Raw genomic sequence first — 12,215 nt, forward strand, 5'->3', positions numbered from 1 at the left:
CTATGGTTTTCCCCTTATCACGAGAGGAACGATAATCGCCCTCACCATCACCATTATCTCCAACAGCAGAAGCTATCTCTATGTATCACAATTAATTTAGCTCATATTTGCAAATAACTAAACTATGAACCCATTATATTTTTTCCTCACAATTTAATTAGCTCGAACATAACATATAAATGAAAAGTTTCTCCATTATAGCTTATTCTAAAAATGACTAATTGCATACCTCTATTTCATCTTATTATCTTTATGTACCACAATTTATCTCGCTCATATTTGTAAATGACTAAAATATGAACAAATTATATTTTTCCCATAATTTATTAAGCTTATATTTGTAAAGGAGTAAACTATGAAATTATTCCTCTAACCTCATATCAATTTCTTTGACTAATACGAAACATATCATCCAAAAAATTGTAGCTTATTCTAAAAATCATAAATATGAGCTCTAAATAACACACACATATAAATAAAAAATTTCTCCATTGTATCTTATTCTAAAAATCACAATTTACTCTAACTCTAAAGCATAAAACTTAGTATACTAACCATGTATCAAGGGAGGATGAAGTTTCTAACCTTTAGAACATTTGAATGAGTGAAATCCTCACGAAATGGTCAAAAATCCGGTAGCACCTCCCCTATTTTGCTATGAATGGATGAAGCCCGAGCTGGAGGAAATAGCTTGGGCAGGAGGAAGAAGACGCCTGATTTATAGGAGGAAAATTAGTACCGGGTGGTGACTTTACCCGGTACTAAAAGCCCTTAGGTATATTAGTACCGGGTGGAGGCTCCACCCGATACTAATAGGTGACCTTTTGTACCGGTTGGAGCCCCCAACCGGTACTAAAGGGGGTCACAGGGGGCTCCTGAGGAACTAGCCATTAGATCAGATACTAATGCTCACATCAGTATCAGGTCAAAAACCAACCGGTACTAAGGGTTAGAACCAATGCTCAGTTTTTCAGTAGTACAATGTTCCTTACAAGCATTTTGTAGAGCTTTCACTGATCCGTGTCGCCACTGGACCTCGGAAAAATTCAAGCCAAAAGCTGGAGCATACATACTGTTGTAGTTGTTTAGATGGTATAGACCCAGGGCACTAAAAGAATTGGTCAGTGTGATCTAGTACTAGTCGTGTGTGTGTTACAGTAAAGAACAAACTGATGCAACTGGAGGCTTGCTTTGCACAAAATACTGATTTCTTGCTTGGCACTTGGCAGGCAGATATGCTAGAAGAGGAGGAAAATATGCTACTCCACATCTAGAGCATTGTTCTGTACTTCTGCGTCATCCCCTTGGCAGCGATGGGATATTCAGGTGACAATCTCCAGGCCCCATCCAACCAAGAACCTGATCTCGTACCTTCAGGGGGCACACAATCAGTTAATTTACATGAAGGCACACGAGTTTATCTACGTGAAGAACTGAACTTACCAGCATGAAAAAAAAACTGATAAAACTAACCTTCCAGGTCTTATCTTCAGAGTCGCAGAGAATCTTGCGTAGTCACCTGGATACTCCATGCACACTGCCTCACCCTGGGAACATCCATAATTTGCACATTCTATGTGGAAACATGCATCAGCACACTGCGCAAGAACTAAGCAAAAGAGACAACGGGGACAATAGCAGACACATGACAATGTAATGTCCAACTATGGTCTCCGGAGGCACCGGTGCATTGTGGAACTCTAAGGCGTGACAGTAATGTGATGTCCAACGAAGATCTCCAGAGGCACCGGTGCATAGTGGAACTCTTAAGGCATGACAGTAATGTGAAGAGAGGCAGATGAAAATCAAAATTGACATCGGAAGAGGCAACAAAAGGTGATTTGAAGAGATGAAATATACCCAAGATTTAGCCTTGAATAGAAGTGCTTGGAGCTATTCATGTGCCAGAATCCTGCTTTGTGACTCTTGTTGAGTTTCAACTCTAGCCTACCCAACTTATTTGGGACTGAAAGTCTATATTGTTATTGTTATTGTTGATTGCGTGAAAAAATTTAACAGACTTTTGTTCCTATACTGTGAGAGGAAAAACATGTTTATCTCAGCCATGCCAACCTAGTATACAGAAAATGTTTACCTCTGGAGTTTGGCCAGAGGTGTGATGCTGGCTACAATTTCTTCGACTTCAAGCCATATCAGTTTGAATGTTTTGTTAGGCAAGCTCGCTTTCGAATACGCTATAAATTAAAAGACTGGTTCTGCGCTAGTTACGTGAGTTCTTTTACGGTACACAATCTATCTATGCTATATTAATTTTCGAAAAGAACTAGTATGAAAACATACGATGGTTAAGATTAATTACATACTACTAAAATCTTCACCTGTGATATGGGTAGTATACACGAGTAGTATAGGTAGTATAAGGGCATTAGGGTAAAAAATGCAAATAACATCACTATAATTTTTATTTTTGACACAAGTTCCATTCCATTTGAAATATCACATCTTACAATATAATAATTACTAAATTATCTATAATAATGAACAATTATATATAATAATGAACAATTATACCTTATAGATACTATATATTTCGGAAAAAAATTATAAATACTATATACCACTGAGTAGTACTCCCTCCATCCCAAATTACTATTCGTTTCGGCTTTTCTAGATACATAGCTTTTGCTACGTAATCCATATCAAAAGTTTTACATTTACAAAGTCCAAAATAAATAGTAATTTGGGACGGAGAGAGTATTATTGTGTATCGTAAAAGAGCTCGCTTTATTCAAAGCGTGGGAGAATTTTTTTTAAAAAAATCTTTTCGGACATTTGACTCGATGGCATTCTTCGAACAGCTTCAGCATATGATTGTATATTAGATTACGGCGCTGCTAGCGCTCAGACATCCAATGTGAAATTTCGCATCGGATGGTCCATTGCAACGTAGAGAAAGGGAGCCTGCAAAGTCAACCTTTACCATCTGCAACATAAAAGACAACAACTGATGACTAGCATCCAATCCTAGAGATTTTAAGGAAAAAATTCCCACGCAATAAATTTGGTGATGTTTCGTGCAACATCTGATCCAAATCTCCATTTTTAGTTAAAAGATGGTAACTCCGTGAACTAGCTAATGAAACATCCAAAAACACTTTATGCAACATTAAAAATATTTGTTTGCAACATCTAAAAAAAGTCTGGCATTTGAGATCGATTTTTGCAACAATAGCGCACAGTAACCCCAACATCTCAAATCATCCATTGCAACATCAAACCAGACTCATCGAAGCGCTCGCTGGGTGTGGAGCGCATCAGCTACCGAGGTCGAGATTGAGCTCACCGGTGGGTAGCGCTTCAATTCACCGATGGAGCTGTTGATGGGCATGAGCTCTCGCTGCTCCGCTGCACCATCCCGTTGAGCAGCACGCGGAGGAGCTCGTTGGCGCAATTGACATGAGCGTGAGGCATGCTAGCTTGGCGTGACCGACGGCACTGCAGCTATGGCATTGAGGGAAGTACCCACCGCTCGCTGCTCAACCTCCATGGGCTGCTTGCCGCGACTGCCGGTGCGCCCTGCGCGGTGGTGCTCGCGGAGGCCACTGGTGTGCTGCCCAACGAAGAAGAATGGAGAAAGAGAGAGAATGGTTGGGGAAGAAAGCACAGGAAGAGAATGGATAAGGTTTATGGTGCTCACATGGAAAAAGGAAGTGCTAGGGATGAAAGCGGTCAGGAACAGTCGGGAAAACACCTTGACCATTCCCGCTCCTGCATTTTTTAGCCGGGAACGGGAGCAGGAACGGGAAAGCCGGATGGGAAAGCGAATTCGATATTACGGGATATCGGGAACGGAATATTTCGATCGGGAACATATCGATTACGATTGGGAATCGATAACACAAAACGGGAACATCGATGCATGTAACCACTTCAAATAGTTAGCTCGACGCAACAATTGCAACCACGCATAATCCATATGCAAAAAAATGAACAATACGCAGGTAAGATCATAAGATATAAAGATCATAGTCTCAGTATACATCACATATGTGCATCACAAAGCCACATAGGCACGCATAGGCGAACCAGGCAAGGCAATCACACACAGCGGCATAGGGGCACAACCAGACAACCTAACAATTCCACTTCCAGTTCCAGACTTCAGTGAAGCAAAAGCAATGACCGGCAGCCCCCAGACAAGGCAACAACCAAGCTAATAGATCACAACTCACAAGTAACAAGTCCAAATTAAAAAAAAATGCCACATCGGGCAGCTGCCAACAGCCCAACACTCAACAGTCAACAGATGAATATATCATAAGCAGAAGCAGTCAAGCACGACAGTAACCAAAAGCCTCCAGCAGTAGTAGACAACTCTACATGTCAAAGAAGCACAGATCATCTCCATGTGGCCCATCTACTTCTTCATCACTGTCCGCGACAATCGTCGTCCTACAACAAATAGGAGGCATCAGTCTTACAGTAACAAATAATGTAGCAAAATGACTTAAAGTAGACATTAGAATCTAGATAGTTCTCAATTTTTATACAGAAACTTGAGTATATGACAGGAAGCAAAATATGACACAACAGATTTGTAAAGAGACTTGGCACAATTGACAATACCTTAATCTTCAGCTTTGAAGCAAGGGCTTCAATAACTTCAAGATCACCAACAATTGAACCAACCTTCTTATTTGAAAATCAAAGTAAGTCAAGACACATATATCAGCAAACATGGTTATGATAAAATATTGTACAACAACTAAAATTGAGATGCTTTTCTAACCTCTTCTCCTGCAGCAACCCAATCTTTCATGCATATCAAAGCTTCAACCATTTTACGGTCAAGGTGTCTACGGAAAGGACCAACAACATGTCCACTAATGCTAAAAGCAGATTTAGAAGCGACAGTTAAGACTTGTACAGCCAGCAAATCACAAGCTATTTTTGAAAGAATAGGATACTCATCGGTCTGGTTCTTCCACCATGCCAGGATATCAATCTGACCACTGAGACTCAGAGGTGGATCTGCCATGTACTTCTCCAGCTCATTCATATCATCAGCATCATGCCCACTAGACTCATATAAGAAGTTCTCTAGTTTATCGTCTCCATTGTCCACTAATAGGTCAGCTGTATCTATATCCTTAGCATCATTTGACCCACTTTTAGGCCTCGAAGATGAAGGTGCAGCAGTAGCATAGAACTGGTACAGTTTCTTGATGACATCATCAAGTTCATCAACATGAGCTTGAGAAGAGATGTCATGGAATTTTCTCATGTAGAACTCTATATGCCTTTTCTTATATCTAGGATCTAGGAACTTGAGAAGAGTTGTCTGCTACTGCTGGAGGCTTTTGGTTACATGCAGATGATCTGGGCTTCTTTAACATGTAGAGTTGACATGTAGGTGGTGTTAGATGGATCTTAAAAGGGATGCTAACAATGGCTACTTCCATGGGTTTGCCAACGGAAGGAACAAGAAATGCTCTATATTCTCACTAGAAGAGGGTGACAGAGAGATTAGAGGTGCAACAAAACCATCTGGAGAACTATTATAAGGAATTTTTTGGATAAGAGAAGGAGGGTGTCATTAGACTAAATGAAAACTTTTGGTCTCAAAAAGGGAGGCTTACAGAGGAGGAGGCACAGGAACTAGTAAAACCGTTTACTATGCAAGAACTTGAAGAAGCTTTGAAAGACATGGACCCAAATTCGTCATTGGGACCTGATGGCTTACCTGTAGGCTTCTATAGAGAATTCTGGCATGATATCAAGGAAGTCGTGCTAGAAATGTTTCAAGATCTACGTAGAGGGGACCTCAATCTTAGCAGGCTCAATTATGGGATGATCTCCCTGATCCCAAAATTAAAGGATGCAAACAACATCAAGCAATATAGGCTGATCTGTCTTCTCAATGTGGACTACAAATGGTTTACAAAGGTACTAACAATGAGGCTTATGCCCTTCGCGGAGAGCTTAATTAGTAAGACCCAGACAGCTTTCATCCTAGGAAGATTTATTTTAGACTGTGTAGTTATTCTGCATGAAGTGCTACATGAATTAAGAGTGAGGAAACTTAAGGGTGTTATTCTGAAATTGGACTTTGAAAAGGCCTACGACAAAGTACATCGGAGCTTTATGATGGATGTTTTACGGAAGAAGTGACATGCCGGTGGGCTAGCACCTTGGTGATGAGCGATTGACAACACGGTGTGCGTGTGACATGTCTCTTGGTAGGTTGTGGTTGCAGGTGACAGGTGGAGACAAGGTACATGCGGCGACGTGTGAAGAACGAAGATAGGATGCCGCGTTGAAAAACCGCGGGGGCGGAGAAGAGTGGATCGAGGCTTGCGTTCGAGGGACAGGCGATCGTACGGTGTACGTCTACTGTACCTGGCTACACGGCGGGAGGACGTCGAGGGAGGTTTCCGGATTATGCCACAAAATCCGGGGTTCGCTGGTTGAGCCACAAAGCCATGCATCGTACCGGGACGCCCGTGCGGCAGGCGTTGGCCGAAGATGGAAATTCCGACGATCGCGATACGATTTCGGATGGTCGTGCGGCGACATCGCGAAGATCACGTCGTAGAGATGGAGGGATTGCGGACATCGCGGAATTTACCATGGAGGACGTAATTGGAATTTACGCCCCTACGTTAGATTTATTTAGCGTAGGGGGTTATGTGTAAATAGGTCGTGCCACCCTAAGGATATAAATATGTGGCACCTAGGGTTGAGAGGGCTCTCTTGCTTTCTCGCTTTTTGGTCTAGCCTAGGGTTTCAATACTAGCGAGGGATTTTTGTTGATCTCTCCAATTAAGAGAGGGAGGACGATCGGGCGGAGGCTAGATGCACTTTTGTAGAATAATTACACTTTAATCATTCGTCCTTGTGATTTGTTCTTTGTTCGTGCGAGATCCGATTTTCCTCCGTTCCCTTTGTTTTCGTTGTTTGCGCCGCCGGTTTGGTTGTTCCCTTTTTGCTGTTTAGGGACGCATTGTTGCGGGAGGACAAGGTCTGCTCCTGGCGGTCAGCCACGGCTCGCAGCGTCGCACCAGGGCCGGCCGCCGATGAGCTCGTACGATTAGTCCGTACGCTGCCTGCTCTACTGAAGCGCACATCTCTGGATCTTGCTGTGTGTGCCCCGTACAAGGGAGGTGACCGGCCAGGAACAGCGTTCTGCTTCCGAACAGCGCACGCATGCGCCTGCAGGTGACTTGCAGGTCGTGTCTCTGCTTTGCAAATTTCCTTCTCATTAGCACTTTCAATATTACACATTAATATTGTTTCTAGAAACATCACTCACGCATGCACCAGGGAAGGTGAGGTCACTTTCTAGGAACAGTAAACAACCTTTTTGCAACCATGTGCTCTTTTGTTTAATATTTTGTTTAGTGGGTCTTTATCACGTGATTTAGCTTTTTGCTTACCCCTGTCTTTTTATCTGTGTTGGAAATTGCAAATAAATTTTATTCTGATTTTACTCAAATTGCTTCCGCGAATTTTTGTGAGGCTCCCATTCACCCCCCCTCTGGTCGCCAGTTTCGGTCCTTCAATTGGTATCAGAGCCAGGTTAAGGTTTTCTATATCTTAATCAGTTACGAAAACCATGGCGACCGCCGAAAAATACAATACACGCGCTCCGCATTTTGATGGTACTGATTATGACTATTGGCAGTCGCGTATGAAAGCTTATTTAAAGGGGAAGGGGATGAATCTGTGGAGGATCACACAAAACTCTACATATGTGATTCCTGCAGAGGACCCTACTGATCCTGTTGCTGTTGCTCTTCTTGAGGCAAATAACCGGGTAGTTGATATTTTGCAAGCTTCTCTTTGTAAGCCCGAGTATAATCGTATTTCCAGTGAGGAGCTAGCCTTTCAGATTTGGGATAAGTTAAAGAAATATCATGAAGGCTCCAACGCTGTGAAAACACGAAAATTCGAAATTCACAGAAAAGAGTTTGATGCTTTTTCTCAATTGCCTAGTGAATCCATTGAAGATCTTTTTGCAAGGTTTCAAGTGATTGTAAACAAAATGAAAGCCCTTAATAAGGATATGCCTTATGATGACCATGTAAGGGCTCTCAGATTGTTGCATTCACTTACTGATGAGTGGGATATGAAAGTAGAGGCGATCGTTGAGTCCGCTGGCTATGAGACTCTTACCACTGATGAGCTTTTCAGTAAGCTCAAATCAAAAGAGATTGATGTCCTCTCCAAGCGCAAATTGAAAAATCCCACTGATGTTTCTTCTTCTAATGTTCCTATGGCTTTGGTTTCTGGGAGTAAGACTAACATTAACACTAATCCAGTTTCTCCCAGCTTTGCTTTGTCATCTTTATGTCATGTTGCAGATGATGAGTTGGAGGCGCTAGATGATGATCAGTTGGTGCTGCTCTCCAACAAATTCAAGAGAGTCTATGAGAACCGACGCAACAGAAGACGCTCAGAAGGATGTTTCAGCTGTGGTGAGCAAGGCCACTTTGCTGCTGATTGCCCGAACAAGATGAGAACATTTGAGCAGGGCAACAACTCCAGGCGCCAGGAACAATCAAGGGAGAAGAAGAAGAAGAAGGGTGACAGGCGCATGAAGAAGAATGGCCAGAAGTACACTGATAAACAAATAAAAAAGGCTGCACATGTTTTGTTTTCTTCTCTTGGTGGTTTTGTTTCAGATGCCTCTTCGAACTCGAGTGATTCAGACTCCGAGGATGAGCTGCCCAAAAAGAAAACTGACGGACTCTGCTTCCTCGCCGACATCAAGGGAGGGATGTGCACCATGGCCTTGGATGACGATGTGGCTTCTGATCGCAGCGACAACTCTTCTGACAATGAGGTACAAAATTCAGCAGAAGAAGAAATTAAAGAATTGACAAAAATTGTTGATAAACAAAATAAAATTTAGCAAAACTTAAGGCTGAGTATGATAGAGTCAATTCTGAATTAAAAGTCTTAAAAGATGCTACTCCTGCTGAAGTAGAATGTGAAGAGTGCTCTGCGCATATGGTTTCACTTTCTGAGTTGCAATCTAAGTATGCCTCCATTGTTGATAAATTTGAAAATGCTAAGTTTGAGTTGGAAAAACTTCACTCTGGTTCTGCTTTACTTGGTGCTTGTGTTTCTTGTCCAATCCTGCAATCTGAATTGAATCTTGCTAAATCTCGTATTACTGAGTTGGAGAAACATTCTTGTCCTGTTTTGCCTCCCTGTTTGACTTGCACTACTTTTGTTGCTGAAAATAATGATTTGAGGGTAAAGTTTTCTGCTTTGGAAGAAGAAAATAAACATTTGAGAGTGATTCTTGGTTGGTGCTCTATTCGTGAACCTCAAATTGGTATGTCTATTGCTCAAATTAAACGGGGTGAGCGTTTTGGACCTGGATACGATTTGAAACATGTTTTTGGTGAAAAGAGTGGACCTCCTGTGGATGAAAATAATCCACCTTTGGCTAAGTACACTGGACCACCTCCTAGGAAAGAGGGTCCAGGTGTCACATCTGAGGGGTTGTTAGTTGAACCATCCAGATCGGTTCCTAAAAAGCAGGTTTGGGTGCCTAAACCTAAACACTTCAATGTTGCACAGAATGTTAAGCCATCTGATTTGCCATGTGTTCACGCTGCTATGCCTAAGCCTAAATTTGTTGCTTCTGGTTCTAAGGCTAAGGTTTCTTTTGCTCCTTCACATAAGCATTACCATTGTGAATTTTGTGATCGTGATGGTCATCTCTATGAGTTTTGCTTCCGTCGGAAGTGTGCTGAGAGACGTGAGCAGTACCCTGCACATGGTACTCATGATCGTCCTGTTTTGGGTCGTGAGCTTGCTGGTCGATCTTTTGGTTTTCGTTCGCGTACTCGTGCTCGTGCACCACGTTGGAATGACAGGCTACATTTTCCCCCTCGTGGTTCTCGTCATTCTTTCAAGAGTTTTGATTTTGCTAATGCCTCTTTTGAGCAAGTGGCCCAGCACTGGTTTTCTCTGCATTATCCTAACCCCAGTGTTGAGTCATTAGCTCACTCTTATGCTCTTTGTTGACTGCAGGATGGAGGCGAGGAGAACATATGGATAATGGATTCCGGTTGTTCGCGGCACATGACCGGAGATGACAGATGGTTCTCTAGCCTCACCCCCGCGAGTGGTAAAGAACATATTACATTCGGGGATAATAGTAAAGGTAAGGTTTTGGCGCATGGCTGCATCAATGTATCTGAAAAATTCATGCTAAAGGATGTCGCGAAGGTACAAAATTTGCATTATAATCTGCTTTCTGTCTCGCAACTTCTTGAAGATGATTTTGAAGTGCGTTTTAAGAAAGGCAATTCGCGAGTTCTTGATTCTGCTGGTGACCTTGTTTGCAAGATTTCTCCCTTTGGACGAGTTTTTAAGGTTGATTTTTCTAAATCTTTTGGACAGACTCGTTGTTTGGTTGCTCATGGTTCCCCTGATATTTGGAAGTTGCATCGTCACTTGGGCCACCTGAGCTTTGATTTGCTTTGCCGCTTGAGTTCCATGAATTTAATTGCTGGTTTACCGAAACTCAAATTTGAGAAGGATTTGGTTTGTGCTCCCTGCAAACATGGAAAAATGGTTGCTGCTTCTCATGCACCTGTGACTCAGGTGATGACAAGACGACCGGGTGAGCTGTTACATATGGACACTGTTGGTCCAGCCCGTGTTCGGTCCGCTGGTGGGAAGTGGTATGTGCTCGTCGTTGTGGACGATTTTTCTCGATATTCATGGGTGTTCTTTTTGGAATCTAAGGATGAGGCTTTTTCACATGTTCATGATCTTGTTCTGAAGCTGAAAAACGAGTTGTCAAATAATGCCGTTAGAGCAATTCGCAGTGACAACGGAACGGAATTCAAGAATTCTCGTATGAAAGCTTTTTGTTCAGAACAAGGTTTAGATCACCAGTTTTCCTCACCTTACGTTCCTTCCCAGAATGGTGTTGTTGAGCGTAAAAATCGTACGCTTGTTGAGATGGCTAGGACAATGCTTGATGAACATAAAACTCCTAGACGTTTTTGGGCTGAGGCGATCAACACCGCTTGCTATGTTGCTAATCGCATTTTTCTGAGAGCTTTTCTGGGAAAAACATCTTATGAGTTGAGATTTGGTCGACCTCCCAAAGTTTTCCACTTTCGAGTCTTTGGCTGCAAGTGTTTTATATTGAAAAAGGGAAATTTGGATAAATTTGAATCGCGTTCTTCTGATGGGTTATTTTTGGGGTATGCCTTGCAAGGGCGAGCGTACCGTGTGCTTAATCTTGATACTAACCGCATCGAGGAGACATGTGAGGTCACCTTCGACGAGACAATGCCTTGTTTTTCTTCTGCTTTTGAGTGTGCAGGTGATGATGAGATCGGGCAGGATATTTTTGAGGATGAGAAAGAGGAAGATGGATGCAACGACGACGCCGCCGCCGCCCAGCCTGCGATGCAGGGGGAGCCTGGCGCCCAGTCTGAGCAGGCGCCCTCCACCACTTTGGAGGATGGACCGTCACCGACACGTACATCTACAGCAGCGCCTGCAGCTTCACCGACTGTTGATCAGGTGTCGGCTGTAGTTGAGGGGGAGGCGATTTCAGAACGTACAACACCACGACACATTCAGAATCGTCATCCTGCAAGGAACATAATAGGTAATTTGGATGAGCGCACGACAAGGAACAAAGGTATGAAAAATAAAAATTATTGTGTCTTTGCGCATACTGCTTTTGTTGCCTCTTTTGAACCCCGAGATGTTGGACATGCTTTATCTGATTCTAACTGGGTCAATGCCATGCATGAGGAGTTAGAAAATTTTGAACGGAATCAGGTTTGGGTTTTGGTTGATCCTCCTCCCTCTTGTAAACCAATTGGGACTAAATGGGTCTTTAAGAACAAACAAGGGGAAGATGGTTATGTTGTTAGAAATAAAGCTAGGCTGGTTGCTTAGGGCTTTTCTCAAAAAGAGGGTATTGATTATGGTGAAACTTTTGCTCCTGTTGCTCGTTTAGAAGCCATTCGTATTTTGCTTGCATTTGCTGCTTCACGTGGTTATAAGCTTTATCAAATGGACGTGAAAAGTGCTTTTCTGAACGGTTTTATAGAAGAAGAAGTTTATGTTAAACAACCACCTGGTTTTGAACATCCCAATTTTCCTGATCGTGTTCTTAAGTTGCAAAAGGCTTTATATGGTTTGAAGCAAGCACCTCGTGCTTGGTATGCTAGATTGAAAACTTTTCTGCTTAAAAATGGGTTCAAAAT

The 12,215-nt window shown here is 42.5% G+C and overlaps 1 long non-coding RNA gene across 1 annotated transcript; it reads right to left on the minus strand.

Annotated features, from left to right (window-relative positions):
* Window positions 1-949: 949 nt before the first annotated feature.
* On the minus strand, window positions 950-3,605 carry LOC111256976. The gene is made up of 2 exons (XR_002677307.1): window positions 1,474-3,605; window positions 950-1,371 (listed from the first exon to the last, which is right to left on the minus strand). It is a non-coding gene; the product is annotated as an uncharacterized LOC111256976 (long non-coding RNA).
* Window positions 3,606-12,215: the final 8,610 nt, after the last annotated feature.

Source organism: Setaria italica, chromosome I, assembly GCF_000263155.2.
Source record: "Setaria italica strain Yugu1 chromosome I, Setaria_italica_v2.0, whole genome shotgun sequence".
In the NCBI taxonomy this organism is placed as follows: domain Eukaryota; kingdom Viridiplantae; phylum Streptophyta; class Magnoliopsida; order Poales; family Poaceae; genus Setaria; species Setaria italica.